The sequence below is a fragment of the Astyanax mexicanus genome, chromosome 14, assembly GCF_023375975.1.
Source record: "Astyanax mexicanus isolate ESR-SI-001 chromosome 14, AstMex3_surface, whole genome shotgun sequence".
Classification (NCBI taxonomy): Eukaryota; Metazoa; Chordata; class Actinopteri; order Characiformes; family Acestrorhamphidae; genus Astyanax; species Astyanax mexicanus.
Genome location: NC_064421.1, coordinates 15453800 through 15480939, shown reverse-complemented (window position 1 = coordinate 15480939; position 27140 = coordinate 15453800). Strand labels below are relative to the sequence as shown.

Below are 27140 nucleotides of genomic sequence, written 5' to 3'. Positions count from 1 at the left end.
TTAGCTTCCATAGACACTGAAAATTTGGAATGCCATTTTTGGCCTTTGCTGTTGCGTTGCTCCTTGGCATTTGCACCTTGGTTTGTTATTATTGACATTTAGGAAGCGTTCACTGAGCTCACATTAGCCTTGAGGACAGCACATGTTTTGTGTGCTGTAAATTGGCTGTTAGGCAGCTGGCAATCCTTTGGCATCAGCAAGAATCCTGTTTACCTATTGTAAGAACAAATAAGAGCCATGAGGTTCATCATCATCAGCAGCAGTAACAGCAGCAGAAGGAGGAGGAGCAGGAGGAGGAAAAGCAGGCAGGCAGGCAGCACCGCTTTGAAACAATGACATGCTGCAGGATGAAAACATGCCCCTACCCACAAGCTTGAGATGAGAGAACCAGTTGAGTTGAGTTACAGCCCTCTGCAGAGCCAGCGGGCCCGTTGTTGCTGTTGACAGGCTGTAGCAGGGTTGGGATGTTCTTAAAGGTTAGATGGCAGTGTAAGCAGGCATTTCTCACTGAGAGCTGCCCGCGTTGAGCTGCAGTTTTAGACAGGACGCTGCAGGATGCCTGACAGCCTTATCCTCCTCCAGTGTCCTAGTGGGTGCCCTGATATTTATGGCCTTGGCATTTCTGCTGAAGGGCACTGATGAGAACCCCTTAGACTCAGCCTGACAGCTCGGAGACTGTTGAGGCAGCATGGAGAGTACATATTTTGATTGATCTCTGGATGGAAGATTAAAGGGAGTTTTCTTGTCTGATAACCTTTTGAAACGGAGCACTTAAAATTTACAGTTTGTGATTGAGCTGTGTTTTCGGCCACTTAAGAGACACTTAGGGCCCTTGGGGTTTGTCCCTGAAGTGATTTTGGAACCGTAAACATTCCCAGCAGGGCATTTAATTTGTATTCTTTATTTTTATATAGTGCTGGCTAATTTGAGAGTTTGTTGTGGTACAATATGATGGAACATGTATTTAGACCTCTGATGCCTGGTTTGTTTAATAGCAGCAGAAGCATTTTATACAATTAAATTATTTGTACACTCACAAAGTAAACTGGATACTCTAGCATGTCGAAGTTACCTGGTTATCACAGATTTTCTGAATAGATTAGACTCTGAGGTTTTAATTTAGGAAACCTTACTTTTTTCATTATTTGAAACACTAGTGTTTTAATGATACATTTATTTAAAGTAATCGTTTTAAATATTAATCTCAGATTTATATAAATCGATATTGGATCAGTCAAACAATGATTGATTAGAATTTAAATCCAGCCTTGCTTGTCACCTAAAATGGATTACATTAATTAACTGTAGACTTAAAATAGATATGCACCAATATGAAAAGAGAAATCTAATATTTGTATCTGTGTATCTGTCTGTCATCAATATGCTTATTAATTAAAGTAATTTTCTGTGCCTAAATGTACGTTTCTGGCACAAATAACACACTACAATGTACAGTTTTAGTTTTACCTCTAGAACAACAAGAAATTATGTGGGAAGAAAACATTTAATGTAACTGTAAATTCATCTATAGCTCTGTTTGCTTTCCTCTGTATGCGTCTAACACTGCTTTTTGTCAAATTCCCAGTTCTCTTATAGTTATTTAAACATTATGAAGGCACACAAGGCTCACACAAGGCTAGTCATTTTATACCTTTATCTGCAGCCCAGTGAGGTTTCTTTTTTTTCCACTCTGTCTATAATATATTTCGCTGTTTGTATCGGAGGCCTACTTTTTGTACCTGAATTATAGGCCCATCATCCAGCTGTCTTCAGTCATAATTTCCAAGGAAGGAAATATTACCCCAGAGCATCCTTCCTGCTCTTTACTTCTCTCTGCTCAGACACTCATATGGAGACAATGGAAAGTAAGAAATGGTGAAAAGGATCCTTTGTAACTTTCCTACATTTTGAAGGCAGGGTCTTTCTTTTTGGGTCTTGTTTTTGGGATGTTACCTCACCATTCATTCTGGTTCACCCCTGCTGCCCTGTTTTCCAGTTGTTAGGCTGCTTGTTTTCCATTTGTAATTTAATAGCGATGTAAGAGTGCAAGAATAGCTTTTAACTATCAGCGCAGTCTGTTTTACAGCCTGTAAATTTTCTTTTAACTACACTGCTGCAAAAATATATTTTCCAGTGATTGCAAAAGTGAAATTTCACCGACATGCACAATGTTCTTTAGAGTAATTGATAAATTAGTTGTCATATTAATTGACTAATCAAATAAATAAACAAGTAAATTGAATTATAATTAGATTATTCAACTAATTAAGCCAGAAAATTAATCATTAGATCAGTAAAGCCCTAATTGCAATTCATTTTTACAGTCACAAAATGCATGTATTCTACCTTTTAAAACAGCTTATTTCACTTTGGCTCATCTTTTTTCTGCACAGTTTGTGTTGTCGTGTCCTTTATCAGTGCTTACAGGATGCTGCCTACAGGACGTGTTTTGGTGTTGGTGAGCTGTTATCAGTCCAGCAGTGACATTGAGGTGTTTAAAAACTCTAGCAGCACTGCTGTGTCTGATCCACTCGTATCAAAAGTGCTCCTGTATGTCTATGAGCTGAAAATCTAATGTTAGGTCATAATGTTACGCTTAATCAGTAATAATATATTGTGTATGCTGTAATATGGAAAGGTTTTAAGCTAATATCCAGTATATTTCTGACTACACCACCATATGCATGGAATGTCCTGTTTTGGGGTAGGTTACCTCAGCATTCACTGTGTTCCTCCCACTTTTTACCCTGCTCACCAATCATTGGAATGAAATTCAGTCTGACAGAGATTCCTGAAGTGAGAGTGAGAGTCATGGAAAAGGTCCCGAGAGGTGGCATGAAAATGATGAGATTTGACCTTGTAGAGATATGAAATCCTGTGTGAAAAGAGGCAATTTTGCCATAACTCACACTGCAGTATAACAGGGGCTGGCGGGGGTTGGAGAAGCAGCAGTGCTAATTGGACAGTTGAAAAGAGTATCGATTAAGTTTGAAGGATAGTTCTGCATTTTTATGACCAAGTTTCCTCAGTCCTTCATTTCTTTGGGTTTATTCCAGTAAGTGCTCTGTTTTTTGTTCCAGTCATTGCTTCTTTTTATATCAAGCAGTTTCTCACTTTCGCTCACAGTAGCTTGTAACTAAGTACCACAATTAATTTGGAGATGAGCTGTGAATGGGCTCGAACAAGAAAGCTCCTGAACATTTAATGGAAAAACGTTTAGTTCATTGATGATGGCCACTATGCACTATGAATCATGTAAACGTGCCTGTCTGGAATTTACAAGCATTTCAGGAGCAGCAGTATATATACAAGCCCAGCCTGCATCAGGAGATCTGGATGGTCTTAAGCCTGTAATTAACCACAGAACACAGGAGAGCTCAGTCGAGCCCCGTGTCTTAATATAGAACTTTATAAACACTCTGCAGTACTGACTAGTTCAAGAATATGCACGGCCTCATCTCCTGTCCGGTATGATGACTGCGCTGGTAATGAGGACGATTAATTATTCACTACAGACACCATGGAAGAAGCACACCCCCAGCAGATGCTTCTGAGAAAATGAGCATGTCGCTGGTGCTCGTTTATTTCATGAGGGAACAGATGAAGACCAGGCGAGTGCGCTTAAGAATAGCGTGACTTAAAGCATGAAGTTCAAAATGCAGTCTGTTGATAAAAAATGATAATAATAATTAGTCCCTTATTAGTCCCACAGTGTGAAAATTCAACCTCCATCTTTAAACCATCTGTGCAGTGTATGCAGAACTACACACTAGTGAGTACAATCAGATAATGGGGATAATGTGAGCACACATGCCGGAGCGGTGGGCAGCCATTGTGTTTAATTCAGTGTATTGTGATAATTTCCACTGTCAATTATCACAATTACAAAGTACCTATACAAATCTTGCTGTAGTATAATAGATGTGATGTAAAATAATCACAATGTTGTGATAGACATTTTATGTATAAGAAACGTTATTTTACACCCAAAACATCTGTGTGGAGGGAAAACATTATTGCCTCATTTTGTTTAATATCTATAAGTAACCATTACTGCAACTCAAAGCTCTCTTTAGCTGATAAATACATAAACATAAAAACAGATATCAGATGGAGAGATGGAAATGTACAACATGCAGACATGCTTCTGTTTTTGTGCATGTATATCATCCAAAAATCAGCTATCTGGAAAAATTCAAAACGCAACACTACCCTGAAGAAGTCTTGTTCAGGAAACAGTTTCTCTGTGAACATACTATAGACAAGACACAAAAAACGTCTTGCAAAAAGCAGGTTAAATTCAAAAATAACCTTTACAGTTCTACCCTTCTAAACAGCAAACTCACCAGACAGAAATTGTGAGCTTTCAGGATACCACCACCGTGCTTCACAGCTTATAGGAGATTCTCATACAGAGATGTCACAGTTTCATGATGTATTTACCAATTTACCACAGTATTTACCAGTGGTTCAAAATTGTTCAAAGTCTTTTAAAATTGACTTCTATGGAAAGTTTGATTTTTTTCTTTTAAAGTCTGCATATTTTCAATTATGTATTTGCATATAAAAGGATCTCCGAATTGAATATCAAAACCCTAACAGTGCATGTATTATTTCATGTAATCAGTGGTTAAAAATGAGTATTTAGTATTTATGCTTTATTAAAGTACTTTGAAAAAAATGTTACTTTGTTTAAAATTTAATTTCTGGACCAAAAAGAAAGTTAGGCATTTGGAACGCTTCCTTCGTTTCTGTTTCAACATATGAACACCATATGAAGAGACCCTCAGGGATATTGAGATGTTGAGCTGGAAACTTACTGAGAGTTATTTCAGACTGTGTCTATAGGAGTTTATGAGGATTATCTAGATCGTATTCTTCTTTAGGACAGAGTTTACAGTTCCTATTTCCCCTACTTTTGTGTATTTTTGAATCAGCAATATTTGCAGAGATATTACACAGAAATGTCCACAAGGTAGAGTCAAAACATCAATGAGATACAGTGGATATCTATTACAGGACTGTGAAAATGAGGAATAATAAATGACAGAGACTGAATGAAATGGTTACAGTTCTGTAAATCCTGAACCACAACGACACCAAAATAAACTTAGCTTGTAGTCGATACTCTAGAAGATTTATTCTGGCCGTATGATTGTTATTTATCCGTCTCCAGCGGGGTCTGCATCGCATGAAACATAAACAGATTGTCCGGTTATCTTGATCTGGGTTGTTATTGGATTCACAGCTTTAGTAAATGAGCTGTATTCAGTCTGCTCGGTGAGGCTAACTGTGAGTCTGACTAAAGCAGAACAGATGGCCACCCGGTGATCTCAGCCACATGAAACCAGATCCACTCTATTTCCAATGTATAAATCACCTGTTTTAATAGTTTGATGAAGTTTCCTGGAACGTGACCTTCACTTCCAAAAAGAAATGGTTTAGTGATGGGCTTTTATACTCTACTGACAAATAATTCAGTAGTTATTGAACTTTCTGTGACTTTACACTTCTAGGAACTTGTCCTCCAGTGACCACACTTTGTTTTTATTATCTTTCTTACTATGTGGACAAGAGTGTTGGGAAAACTGCCCATTCATTGTTTCTTCTGAAGAATGGGTATCAAGAGTAGTAAAATAAAAAAAAGAGTTGCTATCTCTACTGTCCAGGGAAGGCTTTCTCCTAGTTTTTGGAGCATTTAGCAACAAGAGGACTCGGGATTCATTTGTTTTGCAAGTATTGGGTGGAGCCCCATAATTCCAGAGAACTGGGTTCCACTGCTCCTCAACTCAGCAGATTCTTTAGGGGTTTATACCCCTCCAGCACATACATGTCATTACACATGGTACCAATAGGTTCATGTTTATCTGCTACAGATAGAGATGTTCTAATTGACAGTAATGCTCTAATCTATAGGCCTGTATCTTATAGCCTATAGCTGTATGTATGCATTTGTACATCTGTGTCGCAATATAAATGGTACACACACCTGTTTTCAGTGTTGTGGAGATTGCTCAGTGTCCTGGCACTGAACCCAGTGGTGTGGAGAGAAGCTGTTTGACGTGACATTGCTGAAAGCTCATTGAATACACATGGTGGAGGGTTTGGATGTGATTTTGTTTGATATCTGTCCAAGCACATCTGGACATGTCTATGAGGGACCTGTCTGGTAAAAGCTGGGAGAGATTGGAATTTTAGAAACTGTGCTCAAAAGTCATCACTGTTGTGAGAAAAAGTCAGAAGGAAAAGTCATTATTTGCTTAAAAAGACTTAAAGGGTTCACTTTTTGCATTTTGTTTGTCCATTTGTCTTGAATAATTCCAGTATGTTAATATATAGTATGTATGTTTGTATGTATATTTATTATAAACATCTGTTATAAGCTGTCTTTTAACAGCTGGTCAGATCTATAGGGAGTTTTGTTGATGACTTAGGCTGTTGGGATTCAAATAAGAAATTTCTACTGAACTGCCCTTAAGTGGTATTTTTTACTTGGAAAATCAGGAAAGCCCAGCGTTAAGAGTCCATGATGGCTGAACTGTACATCAGTAGTAGTCAACGCAGTAGTATTACACAGTTTATTAGCACTGCTATCTATTTGTTTCTTATTAAATGTCTTGTGTACACAGTAATGCCCTGTATACTATATACCAGTATACTGTTCTTTTGTGCTAACAATGCAAATCTGGGACAGTGCCAACAATGATATTTTTGGTTGAATTCATCATAAAACACTGGTAAACGATAGTATGGTAAGAAAATACCCTTTAATAAATATCCTTTACCTTTAAAGGTAAAGATCGGTGTCAGACAGTGTTTTATTTAGTGTTGTTTAGACACCAACCACAAGATAGCAGTGTGTACTGGTTTTATATTGAACTGTTTTGATTGGATAAAATGTAACCTGTATCTGTTATTATGTGTAAAGATTGTTGAGAGTCTGTGATAGTAATACAGTGGCTGGAGGCAGATGGAGAGTGGTCAGCTGTACAGTAGGTGTGTGTGTGTGTGTTTTTTGATGTTGGCTCCTGTAGTGGTGGAGGAATGTAGAGAATGCAGACAGGAGCAGAGCTGAATAGCTGTATTGTGAGCTGAGCTGCTGTGCAGAATTTGATAAAGCTGCAGCGGCTCCGCGGTTCTGACCCGACCTCACTGGACTTCAGTTACGCCTCAGTGGACCAGCCGGCACAATTCCTATCTCTTCATCACTGAGAGCTCAACATCGCTTCTCTCACACTATCTGTTTCTCTCTCTCTCTCTCTCTCTCTCTCTCTCTCTCTCACTGAGTCTTTTTCTCACTCTCTCTCTCTCATGCTCGCTCTCTCTCTCTCTCTCTCTCTCTCACTCTCACTGTGATTCTCTTTTACTTTCTCTCATTCTGTCACTCTCTTGGACTCCTTTTTCACACACTCTTTTTCGCACACTCTCTCTTATTCTTTCACTTGCTCTTTCACTTCTGTTTCACACTTTTATCCCTTATTTATCTTATTATTTTGCCTTCTCTCCTCTTTTTCAGACTTGGACTTGTTTCATTTATCTCTTCTGCTTTCTTTATCTCTCTCTTTCATTCATTCTCTCACATGCTCACTTCAACTCATTCTCTCACACACTCACCATCTCATTTTAACCATATTTTTAATTCTTGATTTTTCCCATTGAATTTTCGTGGTCTTTTAGCGTCTCAATTTTATATGTTTCGTTTGCTCACCTTAACACACTCTTTCTCTCCATCGCTTTCTCACTCTCTTTCAGTCACACATTATTAAAATATTTTTTAAAACATTATTTCTGTAACTTTTATTTGGGCACATCCTCCTTTTACTGTCCTGTCCTGTACCCACCACACATACATTCCAAAAGTCAGGATTTAGTAGATGTTTTTTTTAGTGGCCAGGCTGTGATTTAAGGCCAACACAGTTATGCATGGTTAATGCATCTATCAGGTTGGATTAGAGCATCTTCTACATTGGTTAAATGTGGATAAAATGTGGATAAACCTTTGGCATAATACACAGACATAGGTTAAATATATCAACCATAGCTCCTGGGTGGTGTCTTCAGGTGGGCGGGGCTATATATAGAGCCTCAGACTATAAGATGCAGTGAGAGCTGATGCTGTTAGCTTTTTTTTGGTCTGTGATTAATTTGTCCATTTTTATTACAGTCTCATCCTGTGTTTTTTATGTTTGGTTAGCATATCATATTTGTGTGTGTGTGTATATGTGTGTGTGCGCGTGTGTGTGTTAGTTGATTTACACTCGCCGCTGATTGATACTTCATTTCTCTTCATTAGTTTGATTCTCTGTGCAGAGCCATCTGCTAGCTCTGTGTTTTTTTTTGTGTGTATGTGTGTGTGTGTGTGTATATGTGTGTGTGTATGTGTGTATGTGTGTATGTGTGTATGTGTGTGTGTGTGTGTGTGTGTGTGTGTGTGTGTGTGTGTGTGTGTGTGTATGTGTGTATGTGTGTATGTGTGTGTGTGTGTTAAATGATACTGGTCTTTTTATAAGAAGTTTAATTTCTGTAAATAATACAGCCATTCAGATTACATTGGGCTTACACTACACAGTTTTACCATAATTTTAACCCTGATACCTAGTCTGGTTGCTGGTTGGCTTTAGACTGCAGATGTTTGTCAGTTGGGGTCGAGGTATAATCAGTTTACTTATTTATTTAGTTTAATTGAGCATAAATCAGTCTCACTCTAACTCTGTTTTTAAAAAAAATCTGTACTGAATTCATTTCAAACATTGACCACCTTTCAGCTCAATTGGTCGACCATCAATACCGAATGAGGGCAGGGCTGGATGCCACATTAACCTTTACAAACTTTGTAATGCATCACTGTGGTGTTTGTTAGCTCTGTTGCGTTCTAATACTCTCTCTCTCTCTCTCTCTCATTCTCCAAGACTAAATGATGGACTCTAAAGAGGGATTTCCAGTTACTGGTGTAACTTTTCTCTATAAGTAAACTGCTTCCTTCATACCTTTGAGACTTGTAACTTTTACGCATTCACAAATGTATACGTTTAAATAAGAGACTGTAAAAATTAAGTCCTTGGAGCTTCATTTATACGTTGGCTTAAATGTAGTAAACAGAAATAAAATATGGATTAAATGATCTGACAAGCTCTCTGGATTTGCTTAGAGGAAGGGGCCAGGCGTCAATCACACATTTGGGCAGAAAATCAGCTGATGTGTGGTGAATGCTCTATGATTTTGTTTTTTAGAGTTTGTCTGTTAGTGTTTTTTATTTATTTATTTATTTATTTATTTTTACTTTTCTCAGTGAATGTGATTTTTTAGTGTTCACTTAAAGTTTAGGAATGTTGCAAAGTACACTGTACCACTGGTTACAAAATATATATTTTATTTCTGCTTGAAACTGTTTTGTTACATTCTAAGAACGTACTGGAGTAAAATAGCCGATACCCACTCCATTATGATATCCCTGCATCAGCGTCTCACCTCATACTTTCACACTATCTTTCCTAATCTGTGCAGGAATTGACACAGCATTCAGTAAAATCTCTACTATCCCCCTCTCTCTCTCAGCAGCCCTGCCGCTGAGTCACAAGCCACACTTAAAGATTATTAAACCTCCAGGCTGATACCTTTTAATGGCAGTCTTTTGAAACCTCTGCCCACACTTGAGGCCATGCAGTCAGCACCTTTCATCTCGCTGCTGCCCGCAGCCCTCAGCCTTTGAAGTGTGAGTGCCCGACCTGTCTTAAAGATGGAGCAGGACCATAACACCTCTGCATAGCAGCTCCAACATTAAGAGTTAAGCTTTTAATCACTGTCAGTTGATGCTGTGCTGACATTGTGTTTCACCTGTCACGTACGTCAGTATAATAGCACTATTCTCACCTCTCCACCTGCACGTCTCTGCTGTGCTTTAGAGAGTAAATCCATACATATATAACATATTTGCAGCTCTGCGGACGCCGGCTGCTCTTTCAGTGTCCTTGCCGAGTCCTGTGGTTTCTGACAGCATGAGCCAGTACCCAGGAGCCACGCCTTGTCTCGGCTGGGGGAGCGTGTGAGTAAGTGTGTGTAAATGTGTGCGTGTGAGTGCTGCATAATGTGGATAAAACCTCACATTACAACGACAGTATTCCTTGGTGCTGCAACTATGAATCATTTTAGTAATGAAGGCATGGTTTACACAATTATTCTGATGACCAAATGGGTAATTAGATTAAAAAATATATTTTTTAAGACCGAGCAATCTAATTATGACTCAAAATTGTCAAAATTGACTAAAAAAAAACTACAAGACTGCAAGTTATACAGCGACAATAATAATAATAATAATAATAATAATAATAATAATAATAATAATAATAATAATAATAAAATAAATAATTACGTTAGTGTTAATTTTGCTACTTTTTCCAACACTGCAGAAATTAAAAAGCTAAATGTATTTTGTAATGGTGGGAAAATTTGCATGTAACTGTTGCAATTAATAAATATTTAAAGCTGATGTCCGTAAGGTTTGTAACATAAGGCCCTATAAACAGCCTGTATGTATTGATAAATGATTGCTAGATGGATGCTGCACTGTTGCAAGCTGATTGCAGTGGTATCTGTTGTATCTCAGATGGATGCTGTGGTGTTGTAGGTGGTTGTCTGTAAGTTGCTGTTGTGGAACCCAATGTGGCTTGTTAGGGGTTACATGTGCATTTGAATTATTCTAAAAATACATGGTAAAAATTACAAGTCTGTTGCTACACATTCAAAAAGATGAAGATAACAGAAGCCGTAATCACGCAATCAGAATACTTCGACTAAGAACGAGATTTACAGTAAAAACAAATCTGGCAGAAAAATAAGAATAAAGACTAAATAAATATGAATCTGATTCATAAATTTATCTCACAGTTATGATAAATGTTCTGATACTTACGAACACTCAAAGGACATTTATGATGGATTGGCTATTTGAGTCATGTTTGCATGCTGTGATGTATTGCCTTCTGCCTTTAAATTGTTAAGGAGATTTATCTTACAATATAGAGTATTTAACATATACAATATGTGTGTGTGTGTGTGTGTGTGTGTGGCGGCCACACATTCGTCTTTTCAGCTTCAGCGCTGCTGTTTGACATGGGCTAATATAGTGGAGGAGACTACTGATCAGCCTTTAATCAAAGCGTTGGAACAACTTTGTCTTTTTCATTAAGCCCAAAGGTCTCCAGGTAGCTCGTAATTCCTAATCCCTCACTCGCAGCTCCGAGACTTTCCTCCCTGTTCATCTGTAAAACAGCACAGCCTCCGCTGCACCTCTCTCTCCAGCACGCTCGATTCCTGTTAATATGCTTTCTGTGGATAAAGCTTTTAATTAGATTTTCAGTTAAACATCAAGAGTACGGAATGCCATTATAGCAGCTCGTTTCAGCGCTTCATCACTGCTGAAACATCCGTGACCTTGAAGACTGTGACTGGTATGGTGAGGAGTCCCCGTCCAGTCTTTAACCGCACTTATTTTAATGACTGATCGCTTATGTTTTATTCTGCTTATTCATTCTTGACCTTCCTTTAGTCTGTGTTCAGACAAGTAGGCACACGTGGCCTGAATATACTCTTTTTTTTGTTATCTGTATTATTTGTGTAGTGGTGTAAACAGCACAAAATGCACACAGTCTGGTGTGATTTGGGCTACTTCAACATGTAGCATTGGAATCCAATATGTATACAATTTGCAGCAGTGTGATTTTCTCTGAAGAGTAAGATCGGAATTCATTTTACATTAAGGAGACGAAAAAAGACTGAAAAGAAGAGATAATTGATGTCAGTAGACAGAAAAATACAGCAACAACAATGATGAGGGAAGATTTAAGTGGAATAATGAGGTAAAAGTGGTCATGAATATTTGGACTGATGTTTTGTTTTTAAGAATATTAGAATGATTGGGTCCCAACTGCTCAGTATTTGTAATAAAATGGCTGAGAATGGCCAAATAAAAGCTTAAAAACAAAGTTTTAAACAAAGGGCACAATCTAAATTAGTGTCTATAGCTGAATACTGTCATTTTTACAGCAAAACTGTGTCATTTTTACTTGAAGTTCTCAGTAATAAGCCGAGCATAAAGGTCAGCTTGACCTTTTGTGTCTCCTGGTTCTGACGAGATTGAAACCAAAACTTCATGTGAAGCGCTGCTCTGTTGTGCATGCACTTAATTTACACAGTGCAAACTGTTAATATTAATCTTCTATATGGTTCACATTAAAAATATTGTATTGAATTTGGATTTAGCAAGAAAATGCCACATTTATCTGCTGTGTGAATATAGCCTAAATAACTGCTGTCAGATTTTTTTATTCATGTTCAGAATCTGTTATAATTTAACCCTTTTGACCCCTCTGAATGAAGGTAAGCAAATCAATTATTGAACAGATTTTGACATTAACCAATATTTGCGCTTCAGTGTTGCCTTAATTTGTGTGGTAGTCTTTTAAAGCTTCTTCGAACCATTAACTTTCTTAAATTAAGCAGGGTTGTGTGGTGAGGTAATGAGACAGAAACTGTCTAATGCACTGGGCTTGGCCACCTGTACATTAGCTAACACACAGGATAAGCCATTATCTTCCTGCTCTTCTGCTGAGCTGTCGAGCTGTCACTGAACTTTTCCTGGTAGAATCGTTTTATCTGGTTTTATCCAACAGCAATGCTGACTTAAATACCAAGTTCTAATATTTTATACATCAACCTTCAGACAGTTTAAGACACGTCCCTTATTTAAATAGCAAAGAGGATGTCACGGTTATAACAGATCCTTGGACAGTCCCTGTCACTATTCCCATTTCATAAAACTGAAATGCTTATAGGATAAAATAAAATACTCCATTTAATCTTTTTCTCTTTATTAAAGCCTGGCTGTAGATGCTCAGTAGTCAGCAGGGGGGCCCTCCTGCTGGGTTCCTTGGCATTCACTTAATTGGTATGAACAATATAGTCATACTACATTATCTCTTTTATATTTTGTGTATCCCTGTGTTTGTGCTTTTTATATGAGTACCATTGAAGGCTGGAAGTATTTTAGGGTCCTGCTGTGTTGGAGTGTTTTTAAGCCATGTGATTTTATATATTTTTTGTCTTAGTATTTTATGATGTACTGCTGTTTAAGCACACAGCAGCAGATGTGCAACATGCGCTTTAGCCCCTTTACATTGCCACAGCTAAAAGTAAATTACCTGATCTATAAAGAAGGCATGCAGACCCTGTTTAAACCTGGTCAATTCATACTTCTTGAGTATCAGAATTATAACTTGCTAATGCCAAACCAGTTTCAAATATAAACCACTACGCTCTTTTTACATTTCTTGTTTAGCAGTTCCTGTCCAATTTTCTTTGTAAAATGTTTCAAGTTCAGTGATTCTTCAAAGGTTGAAGGCAGAGACCAGATTTCATCTGTGCCCAACACAAATGTTGAGTGTAGTTGCCTTTGGGTTCAGCATTTTAGCTGACTGTGATTGATTCCAGAATTTGCTGTTTATTTCATGCAGATTTGATATTTTTTCAAAGCTATTTACTACCAGAAAAATTATCTTCATGCTGCTGACTACAATACAAAGCAAAAACATCTTTCTTGCTTAGAAGTTCAATTAAAAACTGCTGGTGCTGAATTTGTTGGTGAGGATTCAGTAAATGTATATAATATATATATATCCAGTCCCAGATCCCAGATAGCACAAGCAAAGAATAAGGAAGAGATCACACAATATAGTGAGTGAGTTGGGGAGATACACAATGCTCTTTAAACTGCACCACAAAAAAAATCATTGGTGCGTAGAAAAATCATGAAGCCTTCTTTTCAGCCACCATTAATCCACCTTAATGTCAAGGAGTTCATACATCCAACACAAAGTATCAAACTGCAGTATTGCTGATAAAAAAAAATAAACTCTTGAGTAAACAGCTTGCTTGAAAATACCTCCTTGCTCCTCTATTTACTTACGGTTTGAATATGTGTCCATGCAGTTTTTTTTTTTTTATCTGAGCATCATTTCTGAAAAATACGCTTGTTGAAAAAGTTTAAAAAGTAGAACGTTTTGCACTTCTTTACACTAAGAACTACTTCTGATTAATTAGGTATCGATATCAGCATGTTCAAAAATATTTTTTTCTTGTACTCATACTCGGTTGGGAAAAAAATGGTGTCCATTCATCCCTAATTAAAAATGGGGAAATGGATATATTAAAGGATTAAAAGCATCTTATTAAAACAGCTTTCTGCTTTTGTGGCCATCAGTTATTTAAATTAAATCTAAAAGCCAATTTATACTTGATGCACATCTCCCTGGAAATGTAGTTACTTGTTATGTGACACGTACAGCTTCAGCTGTGATTGGTTTGCTGGGCCTTGGGTTCCCGCCCATACATTCCCGCCTTCTCAGTTTAAACTGCATAGTGACGCAGAGCTGCTGACATGTGCACGCAGAAGTATAAACGCGCTCTGTTGCATAGCGCACTCTCGCTGGACTATGGCATAAGCATTTAAATGTTAGGGTTTATGATTAAAACGGATCATAACTTAACATAAAATGTGAGTATTATAAATGTATTCAGATATATGGAACATTTTTCCTTTTTTATTGTTCTGTAATTGTTCAGAACAAAAATTAAATACTTCTACTCACATTAACAGAAATCCTGTCAAAGGGTGCTCTTACTTTCGTATGCCATCCCATATGAGCCTGTGATTCAGCTGGGTAAAGTTCACAGCGCACCGGCAGTCTGTCCGGATGGGGTGCGGTCTGTCTGACAGCCCGTGTCTTAAAGCTGTACTCTGTTCCTGCACTGGCAGAGAAAGAGGCAGTGGCTGTAATTAAAGGTCTATTTTAAATGAAGCTCCGCAGCTCTTGGAGAAAGCCCTCACTCGTGTCTAATAGCAGCTTGTGTTCACCCGGACCCCTCTGTTCTGTGTCTGTTTTACAGGGGCGAGGGTTAAATGAACCTCATTTAACCTCGTCAGCAGACTCTCGCTCAGCAGCAGTGGGTTCAGTCTATCTCGGAGGGTGTTGTGCTATATTTAAGTACACTCAAAATGGGGTTCAAAGCAGTTGGCCATGAAGTTTTTTTTCTGAGAAATATCTGGCAGAGTTCCATGCTTCTAGGTCTAGAGATTTGCACTGAGCTTTTGTTTTTAGTGTGGTAGACTACCAGGGTGTTCTCTTTGAAAAGAGAGTAGGGTTGAGATAAATATTTTATATTTCAATATATCGAATTGTTTTGGTTTGCAGTAGATTATTGATGCGTGGCATCAAATATCGAAACTATTTTGAAACATTGAAGATGCTCGAAACTCCCCAAGACTTTCCCGCCAGTTTGACTTATTTTATTACTCCATGTGGAGGTGCTAATCAAATGAAACTGACACCAATAAATCCATAATTCCTGCTATTTGTTTATTTGGAAGAGTTTTATCCTGTTCAGTAACACAGATGCTGTAAAGTATCTTAGAGCGATGTCTTGCGATATAAATATATAGAGTATCACAGAAATGCAGTGTATCACTGATATCACTGTTTTTGTGGAAAACGTACTATGATATCGTATTGTGAGATGCTCCTTGATTCCCACCTGTAAAAGAAAGTGTATTAGATCCATAGTTTGGATCGAGATATTTTGTTTGCAGTGCTGTATTGATTTTTAAAAACATTTTTCATAATAAAAATGATTAAATTGTGATTTAAACAATCACAATATACAGATCTTGCCACTACAGCTGAAGACCACTTCAGTTTCTAAATCAGTTTCTCTGATTTTGCTATTTATAGGTATATGTTTGAGTAAAATGAGCATTGCTGTTTTATTCTATAAACACTGCTTTTGGATAAATTTATGCCACTCCGGGTGCAAAAATTCAAGCAGTTCAGTTTGGTTCGATGGATTGTGATCATCCATCTTCCTCTTGATTATATTCTAGAGGTTTTCACTTTGGTAAAATCAAAGAAACTTATTTTTAAGTGGTCTCTTATTTTTCTGTCAGAGCTGAATTGACTTGCTTACGGCATCACTACATATTGTAATATATTGAGTCATAATCCCTGTATTGTTATATGTAAAATACCCAGGGCTACTATTTAAGCTTATTTTTAGACCTGCCTTTTTTGGTAAAGTTAAATCAGAGTCTAGATCTTTGGTTTTCTATATGCGGAGCAGTTTTTTGTGGGCAGGTATGAATACAGTAATTACATTTAAATAGGGATGTAAGTAAATTTACAAAGACCCTAATCGAATCTTGTTTATGATTGGAATGTGATGTATTTTTTTTTTTGTTCCAATAGTTACTACAGCTGTCAATAAATGCAGGATCATAATTAAATGCCTAACTGCATTTAGTTTTTCCCAAATACCCCTTGTATTTTTTCAGATTCCTTTTTACCTACACGTTTTTCGTTTATGAAGTTCAATTACAGCAGTAATGCATTCAATCTCTCCCAGGTGATGCTGTGCTATGTTTAATCTTGCAAAAAAAATGGGGTTCAGTGGCCTTGAAGTTTTTCATAAACTCCTGGTTCACCTCTGTGCTCCTCGATCTAGAGATTTGCACTGACCCCTCTGTCACAGTTTTATTCAGTGCAGCTCCAGGTTACGCTGTAGTGAATTGAACATTTGCACAGGCAGCGTCCGAGCTGTACAGGTAGGGTGTAGAATTTATGATGTATAGAGCCACAGATTTTCTAAAATGCTGTGAATTCATGCATTACATCCCTCTCTCTTCTATTTCTTTATTCTTCCTGACACTACCCCCTGTGAGATCTCTTAATCAGATTGGTTTGGTCGCTCTTGTGGAGAAAATCTATTCCTCCGAGTTTGTATGATATATCTATTCATGTCATGCTGTTATACACACTGTATATTGCTCCCCTTGAGGATCTGTGTTCAGCATTAGAGCTGGCCCTCACAGCTATGCTGATTCTACACAAATGTAATGAATGTATCTAGAGTGACGTATGATACTGATGTTCTGAACTCATTTACAGACTTGTTTCCCCTGCACTCTGAAATGGATGAGTGGCAGTTTTCTTCAAATTAATCAAGCGTAAGAAGAAAATCCTCCTTACTGTCTTGAATTCAAGGACAGCAGAATTTCAGCTGTGCAAACTGTCAGACTGAATGTAAGTGTTTCACACGTCTAGCCTGACTTGTTTTGAGGTTCCGTTATAAATATGGTCACAAACTGCTGCTGCTTCTTACCACAACTTCTGTCAGAGGATATCTGTGTTCAGAATACAGTGTGAAAACGCAGCTTGGTTTTGTGTTTAGCATGTTAGACTATCAGATTGTCCTCCCTGGGTAGAGAGGGTCATGGATCATTAGGTTTAAGGGTGTTTTCACACCTGTAGTTTTGTTTCTTTGGTCCAAATCAGTTGAGGAGTTTGTTTACTTGAAGCGTTCTCCTTCTGTTTGGTTTGGTTTCACACAGGCACAAACCTAAACGCAACAAAATGCGCACCAATAAACCACGTGAGCACATTGTCTCCTCTGATTGGTCAGAGCTGTCTGGCGCATGAGCAAGAAAGTAAATATAACAAGAAGATTCTGTGTTCCAGTGCGTATATCTGTGCAGTTTGAAGCTGCTTAAACATAGAGCGCTGAAACACTGCACTTTTTAAAAAAAGTGTTTTTGATCCGACATGCTGCGCAGATAACCCGTAGTTTTAGTAACCCCTGTTTTAACTAAACCAAATAGTGCTTGTGTGAAACGCCCTAAATCTGCTTTAAAGCAACTGATACAACTAATCAAGGTTGATTTCACACGTCCACTTCACAGTCTATTTTGTATTTGTTTTGCTTTTTACTGTATTTATTTTTAATTCTTTATTTGCAGAAAGCTGTGCATTTTGTCATATTGCAATGAACATTGCTATAGCAAACATACCCAGAAATATCATGATACATGAATCTTAATATGTAGTTTTACATTTTAGGGCACTTGATTTTTTTTTTTGTGTGTGAAAACAAATCAAACCAAACCAGTAGGAAAACATTGCAAATTTACAAACCAGAACAAATGAATAATAATAAAAAAAATAAAAAGCTTATATTGTGGTTTAAGGAGGGACAAGAAAGCCTTTGTCTTCCCGCTATACCAATGAGCTTTCACATCTGGTTTAGTCTGTGTCCTGAGCTGATCTAGACCTCTAGACACAAATTCTCTGCTGGAACTTGTTGTTGAAATTCAGCTGTCCTGGCCTCGTGCTGTGCATTAACTGCTTGGCCTGAACGTTCACTGTGTCGCAATGCCTGAATGGCTCTTCAGGAAACCGGTGTATGGACCACAAAGCTCTTGTGTGCAGATTTGGGTATGCTCAACCTGCTGCTCATAAACAGCCCTTTTGTGGCCTGCTGATGAGATTTCCATGGTAACTCCTGGCTGGTACCAGACTGGTGATGGGGCTCTCGCAGGGGTTCTGATTTCTCGAGAGATCCTCGTCCACACCTGGCTGCTCTGGCCTTTGAAATTCATCCCACTGTGCTCCACACATGCTGCAACGCTCAAATCAAAAGGCTTTCATCTCTCTCAGCAGGCAAACGGACACCCCTCTTTCCTCATAAACGATGGAAAAGGCTTGGAGTCAGAAGGAGCAGTGAAGAGGTGTTCTCCCATGTAGAGGGCTGGGAGCTCGAGTTCCTTAGCAGCAGGAAGCTACCTGTGATCCCATCAAAGACTGTAATCAAACACTTACGGCAGCTGGGGGATAATGCACCTGACATGCCTATTTGCCTTGTTTTGTGAAATAAGAAATGTAAACTGAAAGCTTCCACGTGATTATTGTTTTTTTTTGTCCTCAGGATTGTGTGAATATTATTAAAGATCAGCACTTTGTGGGGTAGTGTTTTTATTAGATTTTATTTCAAATTTTTATTCCAGTTTCTCCCCAATTTACAAGGCCAATTACCCAACTCACTGATTAGAACTCCCCCTGTCACTAGTGATGCCCCAACACCAGGAGGGTGAAGACTAGAACATGCCCCCTCCGATACATGTGAAGGCAGCCACCACCTCTTTTTGAACTGCTGCTGATGCAGCATTGCCAAGTAGCATCACAGCGCACTCTGAGGAAAGCGTAACGACTCGGTTCAGATACATCAGCTCACAGAAGCCTTGTACTAATCGACATCATCCTTTGGAGTGATGTGGGGAGAAAGTGCCATCTACCCACCCAGACAGAGCAAGGCCAGTTGTGCTCTCTTAAGGCTCCGGTAGCCGATGGCAAGCTGCATGAACAGGATTTGAACCTGTGATCTCCTGATCATAGTGGAAGCGCTTAGCCCGCTAGATGAGGTGGGGTGATCATCATCCAACATGCTGACCTCACTAACACATTTTGGCATTTGCTGAATACAATCAGATCCTCACAGCATATGAGAGAGTGATCTTGTTTAAGTCCCAAACAAACTGTGGAATGGGTCATCTGTGATGATGAGCTGATCTGAACTCAGTCTGAACCAATTATCAGGTTCATTTCACAAGTTTGAGCTTAACTGCTCCCATAGCCGTGTGTTAACTTGGCATTCTGCATAGCTTTTCCTACAGCTGTAAATGAATGTGATCTCTGCTGTTGCTTCATGTTAAACTGCACAAAATTACTTATACACTAGTCCAGAACACCATTGACAACAGGCGTTGACAAATTATGATGATGGTGTTAGGAAAATTGTGAGTGTTGTGGGTTGGTGATCATCCTACATGCCGCCCTCACTAACGCTTTTATCAGCATTTGCTGAATACAATCAAATCCTCACAGTAATGCTCTGAAATCTAGTGCAAAGCCTTCCTCTGACAGCAGAGACAGATAAAGCAGGAGAAAAAGCTTTTTAATACACTTGATTTTAAACAAACAAGGAATGAGCAGGTGCCCCCAATATATTTGTTCATATAGTGTATTTTTAAACACTAGAACAGAAATAAGGCTTTACTGCTTTTAAGGCCTTATTTTGTTCTAAAAAAAAAAAAAAAAAGCCAATTACTGATGTGAGTAGAGTTGGTAGGAGTTTGGTAGGTTGGTAGGTTGTTTTTAGTAGCTTACATCACATAACATTTCCGAACCTATTCTATAAGATTTGTGGTTTAAATTTCAGACCTCACAAAGGGATTCGATTATAATTCTTCAATAACATATTTAACATATCACAAAGCAATAAAACTTCATTATGATTCATTATGAAGTACACTGAATGCTATTTTCTGGAAGAGCAGAAAAACTCTTAAACAGCAGCAGAAGACCTGGTAAACCAGAGGAACCACACTTAAAGCTTTCAGCATGCTCTTACAAAAAAAAGGACTATAAGGCACACTTAAAACCTATTAATTTTCCCAAAAATCATCAGTGTGAATTATAATTAGATGTGCCTTATGTATGAATTTTGCCAGTTATGTTGCAAGGAGCAGTAAAGTCACTCGCGTTATAAAGGTGTTTTAGTCTAGTTTTTCTAGCACCAAGGCTGGAACAGTATTAGCATTTGCTGCTAACCGCTAGCTCTGTCACCAATCAGAGACGAGTACATCGGACTGTAGGCTGCACATTTACTGTGTTGAAATAAACTATGTGGGACGAAATGCTATCTGATCGAATTTACTAGCACTAAGCGCTGCTAAACGATGTCTAGCGATGCTGCTAACTGAGCTGTTTAAAATATTGTAAATAAACAGAAGCACCTTACTCACCCAAATAAATGCTTTTTCTGGAAAGAAATCTGTGTAGATTAAAATCCAGCACTCGTTTCACTTTAAAAGATTTTTTTTTTTTTTTAAGAATTACAGTTGCTGAGATATACATTGCGACACCCTTGTTCCTTACTATTGTCGCTTAAAATGCACCTTGTAATCCGGTGTGCCTTTTATATGTGAAAATAGACCAGAAAATAGACTGTGATAGATAGGGTGCCTTATAATACGATGCACCTATTCAGGTCCTTAAACTGATCAGTTCCAGTCCACAACTTATTGAATGTGTGCGGGATGATTGATTAGGCTTGGTTAGTATACCAACTTTTTTTTATTCTGTCTGAAAATACTACTGTAGTATATAAAATGAAGGTGTAAGCTGCTGGTTCTGTGTTTGTTTGTTCCTAGCTCATCCAAAACCTTATTCAGATTTTTATCTTCTAAATGTGATTTGAGCCTCATTTATTGGGAGCACAGTCTGTATTGTGGTCTTAGCTGTTTGTGTGTGAGAGTTATTATGGCAGGGACAGTGAGGGTCATTATAGGAGAGCTGTTGACAATACTAAAGAAGCTGTGTCTCTTTTCATCACGTTGTGCCGCAGCAGCAGGAGCTCAGAGATAATGTAATAGAATGAAACTATACTGTTCCTCCATCTCAGGCACACATGGGTGGTCTTGCTGCTCAGAATGACCAGAATTACAATTATTTGCTTATGGGGTCTCCTCTAAGCAGCATCCCCTCCATTTCTGTTCACATTACACCTCAGTGCTACGCTATAAACATGATAAATGGTGAGAGAAATGCACTTCTTCTGTTTTGTTGTGTTTTTTGTTTAGTAATTAAACACTACATAGTCTTTGGAATTTTATGAGAATTACTTCTTTATTATTCACACCCCATCTCTGTAACCACAGATACGCTAATATTTAGCCAAAGTTGAGTGATACATTTCTCTGTGTGACCCGGTGAGGAGCACTCAGATGCAAAAGAAGATGTGAAGTGAAGAGGCAGAGTCCTCCTCGTGGAAACAGCTGCACGCTTCATTAGGTTAAATATTTGTAGGAGACGTCCAGCCGTTCTGGGGAACGCTCCAGTGCGCTCAGCGAGATGACGGATCTTGTGTACGTAAAATATTCCTTCAAATTAGTCAGATCTCACATGGATATTAAAATATGTTTCCACCCTCCCTCCCTCCCATTTCATTGGGCCGTTGCATAACTGTCGTTTAAGTGCTGGCAGCCGGCCGATTGTTTTGAAACTGAGCTGGCCACAAATTGTGTGATTAACGGCGAAGCTGTGGAAAATGACTGTGACAAATCTGTCAGTCAAAGCCGAGGCTTGCCAATGATGAAAGCGGGATGTCTGCACTGCTTGGCTTGTGCATAATGTACAATATATTAAATCTATAAAATATGGAAAATAGTTGCCCCCAGAAGGAAGTTTGGGATTGCAATGCTATTTGAAAATAAGATTAACTCTCTTGTTATGTTACGGGTCAAATTAACCTGTTTTAAAGTTTGATTACCTAGGAAAAAATGTTAAAAGTTTTTTTTTATTCTGCTTGCCTTAATTAGTGTAATCAACATATGATAGGAAAATGGTTCAGCTCACATATTTGCAACCACCCCCTGCAAAAACTAAAACTAAAACAAAACTGCAATGTTTTAATGTTATGTAAAACTGTTGTGTTTTATATGTTAGTAATAAAGTAGTGAAACATTAAAAAACGTTTGAACATGTATTTTGTTATGAAAAATTAGTAAAGTATCCTAATTGAACCATTACCTGTTAGAGGTAAGGAACACCATTGCACTAAATATTTATATAAAAAAAAAACTTAAAAAAAAAAACTTTTTCTCATTTTCTCCCCAATTTTGCACAGCCAATTACCCAACCCACTCATTAGGACTCCCCCTATTACTAGTGATGCCCCAACACACCAGGAGGGCGAAGACTAGCACATGCTTCCTCCGAAACGTGTGAAGTCAGCCACCGTTTTTTCTTGAGCTGCTGCTGATGCACCATTGCTGAGAAGTATATAGAATAATTAGCAATGGAGTCAGTAATTAAAAATATTTACACTTCTTGTCAGGAGTCTTTTGGTTTCAGACCAAAATTATCTTTTGACTAATTAAACATGCATCATTGCTGTTCCTGACAAATAAACATAAAAGGAGGGTTAAATGTTACCAGAAACAGCAAATAATTTGTTTATAAAAATATTTTAGACTGATCTAGGCAACTCTTGGTCATATTTATTGAGCTCCACATACAGAAGTACTGTACTTTACGTCTGACGTCTCAGCATCAAGTTGTAGTGGTTCCTAATGGTTTGTTGCAATAGTCAATGTTATGCAGCTTGAATAACATCCCACACATACTTTCAGTTGGCGATAGGTCTGGTGATTCAGCTGGCTGTGGGATAGTATCTATGTCTTCATTGCGAGCTCTTGATATGGCTGCAGAACTTGGACGAGCATTATCCTGTAGGAATAGCACATCGAACTTCAGAAAACGTAAAAAAAACGTAGGATTTCATTAATGTTAATAATAGTCTTTCAACGTGCCTTTAATGAAGACCAAAGGTGATCTGGTGTCATTTGAAATTGCACACCACATCCTGAAAGCAGGCTTTCTGAATGCATGATGTGTGACAAGAAACTGTTCATTTCTTCACACACAATTATTTTGTTTTTCTTCATAAAGACAAAAGTGGGACTGGTAACTAAAGGTGACGCAATGTTATTCTGAGTCACTAAATGACGGTCTTGCACAATGTTTTTTTAATCCCAGTCGGTTGATTCATTCTGGGATTCTTCTTTTTTTGGCAAAGCTTATGTTAATTAATTTCCATTCTTTTATTTCGTAGTTCTTCCTTTAATTTGAGGTGGGTTTATTGTTTCTGTGTAATGGATCTGTGTGCTCAGTTCACTTTAAATGTGCTCTGCTGCTGCTGCTGCTGCTGCTCCGTGGAGACGCCGCCACCGCCGCTCGCTGATCAGCACACAGGTCACAGTTTTCATTTTGTTCAGGTCCTTGGTGCTACATTCAAAAGGGAATTGCAATAGCAGTGTTTCCTCTTCACAAAGAATGCTCCTGCCTCAGTCCTCTCTGCCCCAGTGTGGTGAGCTTTGTGCTGCAAGAGAGTGCCAAGAAATATAGCCACCGGTCCCTCCCCGCCCTCCCAAACTCACTCAGTGGAATTGGTGTTGGTGGGAACATGTTCTACTGCTCCCATTCTCTTGCTCATGCTTTCCACGCTCTCTGTAAAGTGTATGAAATTGTAAGAATGGACTGTCCGTGCCTGACCGTACGTCCCTGATTTATATTCTTCTCTAAATCCAGCTCCAGCTTCAAGGTTAGTTGGAAATTCATACGTCTTCCTCTGTCACTGTGGCATTTTATTAGATAAGGAAATGAGATCTCCCAGGGCCTGTGAGGTCCACATGTTGGCCATGTTACTGTACAGGATGAGGCTTCCCCTCTGAGACTTGTTCAGGCTATAGGAATTTGTTAAAGCTAGATTAAAGTTGGCGCAGAGCCCAAGTTTCGTATGCACACACGGTTTTAATAAGCCTGCAAAGGCTTTTTGTTGTAATTATTGAGCTGTAGCCACAGTGAAACTTAGTGTTTCATGTTTCTGCCTGTCAAAAATTGTAGGGACACTTAACATGCGTTTGAAATGTTATAGCTTTTTCTTCCTGCTGGATTTGTTCCAGGTTATTAATCAAACGTGTAGAACCCAGTGCAAACTAGAGCTCACGGAAGAATGTGCCAATGCTGATTTCATGAATCCTATGACATCAGATTTAACCCAGTTGATGAATCACTTCTATGCATGCATAGGACCTCTGCACCACTTTGTAATTAAGAGGTCAGTCCATTAATAGGCATATAGGCATAACGGCATAACGTTTCCGCAGTGTGATGCTGCCACCCCCATGCTTCACTTTTGGAGTTTGTTGAATGTTCTTTTTATGCCACACACAGCCTTTTAAGGTCCCCTGTTGATGTGTGTAATATGTAGGGGTGTAATGTACAGAACATTCACGGTTCAGTTCGCACACCGGTGTAAACCCCACGATTTGGTACGTTTTCGGTACGGTTGGTGGAAAAAATAAAGAGGCTCAGCATTCTGTATAGCCTCTCCTTTATTATCTTCATAATAACAATAAATCTTCATTACAACCATGTTGTGTTTTTTTTTTTTTTTTTTTGATGTGGAATGTTGTAACAGGGCTTGATATCTTTTATTAAATGCTTGAAACCAGGATTTCCTCCTACTGCCTCATCATGAGAGGATCCATCTTTTGTATCTTATTGGAACAAACAAACAATGAGCCTGATTGTGGCCCTTTATTTAGAACAAAATTAACAGCATTACTTTTTTTCCTAAACATATTAAGAAATAGAGAGCAAGGAAGCAGAAGCGAATAGAGAGGAATAGAGAGAAGCAAGCGAGAGGGAGTCTCCTATAGACAGTACTGTGTATTCTGCATGTGTTAACGCAAACCGATCTGTGACCCCTGTACCGTGATGGTTTGCAAAGAATACACAAACCATTAACTCCTAGTAATAAATTATCGTTACATGTCTTCATATATTGATATTTTTTTTATAGGGCTGTATATACAAAATAGCAACTGGCCAGTTTACGACCAGTCTTATGACTTCTGTATTGGGGTTGAATACTTTTGCAAGACCCTGAATTTTCTGTGTGTACATACATAGTGTTTTAAAAGAATAAGCCAATGTGATAAGATTTCCAAACTAACAAAAAAAGCACATTAATTTACACCAAAATCATGTTAACGTTCAGCCTGGTCACTGTAATCTTGAGAAGCTGATGGTGTGCAGTGTTCAGTCTGTGGTTTGTGGGCTGAGACGGGGGTTCAGCTCACTGCGTTCCATCAGCCCCTGGAGACGTAAGTAATGGTAAACAACAACACTCCTCCAGATGGCAGATTGAAGGTGGAACCAGGGCGAGGGAGGGATGGTGACCTGCGATGGAGGGAGGAGGAAGGAAAGGAAGAAAGTGGAGCTGGTTAGGGAGGGAGCAGAAGCAGTGAGGGGTGCAGGAGGCCTGTATAAACAGTACAGGAGCACAGCAGCAGAACTCCTCCTGACCGTTTCGCTGAGGGCCGGATGCCTGCAGCATTACTGCCAGCGGTATGATCTGTAAACACACTGCTTTCATCCCTCACTCTACTGTTCTGGAATTTCAATTGATGAAGGAGAGAATGAGAGGATTGAGAGAGCGATAAAAAGAGGGCGAGATAGAATAGTAATGACTAACCTTTGGTCAATAGGTCATATGCCCTGAAGAGATGCTGGATAGGTTGTGGGTGTTTTGTAGCGTGTTGGAGGGTTTATTGCTCCTTGTAGGTTTGTGTTAATGTGGAGAACGTGTAGGTGGTTTATGTGCATACATGATGTGCTTCATTTTCTTTTCTGCTCTTTTGTGGAGACATGAGATGATTTTGATGCATAATGAGGATAAAATTGCTAGGTTTTTCTGTTTTTTTCAAGTTGACCACTTGATGATATGAAATGTTTGTTAATCCTTGAAGATCAGTACATAACTACACAGACTGATTTCTTTATATTTTGTTTAGTCACAGAAATCACACCCTAAACAACAAAAAGATTAACAAGATTAAGTCTAGTCTTGAATAACACAGCATTTTAAATTGATATTTTTTTATTGAGAGCAAAATATAGTCTACGACTAGGCTTAATCCCTGGGTAACTGACCCTAAGTGTTTAATGCACAGTAAATATGAGTATAAATCTCTGTATCATTGAGGTGTGGAGTAGAGAAGCTGTGTTCTCTGGAAAATTCTTTTGGGATGAGGTGGGGTGCTGATCTTCCTGACATCACTATTGCTCTTGTTAATTAATTCTGTCCAATCCACACAGCACTGCTCCAAAATATAGTAGTTAATTAAGATTAAGTGGACATAATTGATAATGTTGATAACTAAATTATTGTCCTTAATTTTTTAACTACAGTGCACTAAACAAAGGGTTAAGGGCAGCTCACTCAGCCTGGTCACCAAAAGTGACCAAACACAATGGATTACATATTTACTCATTAAATATCAACACTTGTCTCATTTTAACACCTTTTAAACATTCAAAGATCATTTAAAATGTCCTGTTCAGCTTTTTTGTATCATTTTATAGTGACAGAGCAAGCTAGCTCTGTATCTTATAAGGGAGGAAAGTGTAATAAAGATGTTGGAAGAATAGTTTGGCTTCTCAGAAAGTGCTGTCACAGGGTCTCTGGTTTTATGAGCTCTCACATGACTTTTTCTAGTTTGAGGAGGAGCAAGGTCACAGAATCGCTGTGAGGCCTACGTGTTTGGGACGTATAAGTAGTATCCTCTTTTGTAAGTGAAACCAGGCATTGGCTAGAGAGGTATAAAGCCTTCTGGCATTGGGCTGTGGAGTAGT

At 38.5% G+C, this 27140-nt stretch overlaps 1 protein-coding gene across 1 annotated transcript in view; it reads left to right on the top strand.

Annotated features, from left to right (window-relative positions):
• The window catches only part of stxbp6 (syntaxin binding protein 6 (amisyn)), a 101782-nt gene that overhangs the window by 51405 nt on the left and 23237 nt on the right, over window positions 1–27140 (top strand). The window lies entirely within an intron of this gene.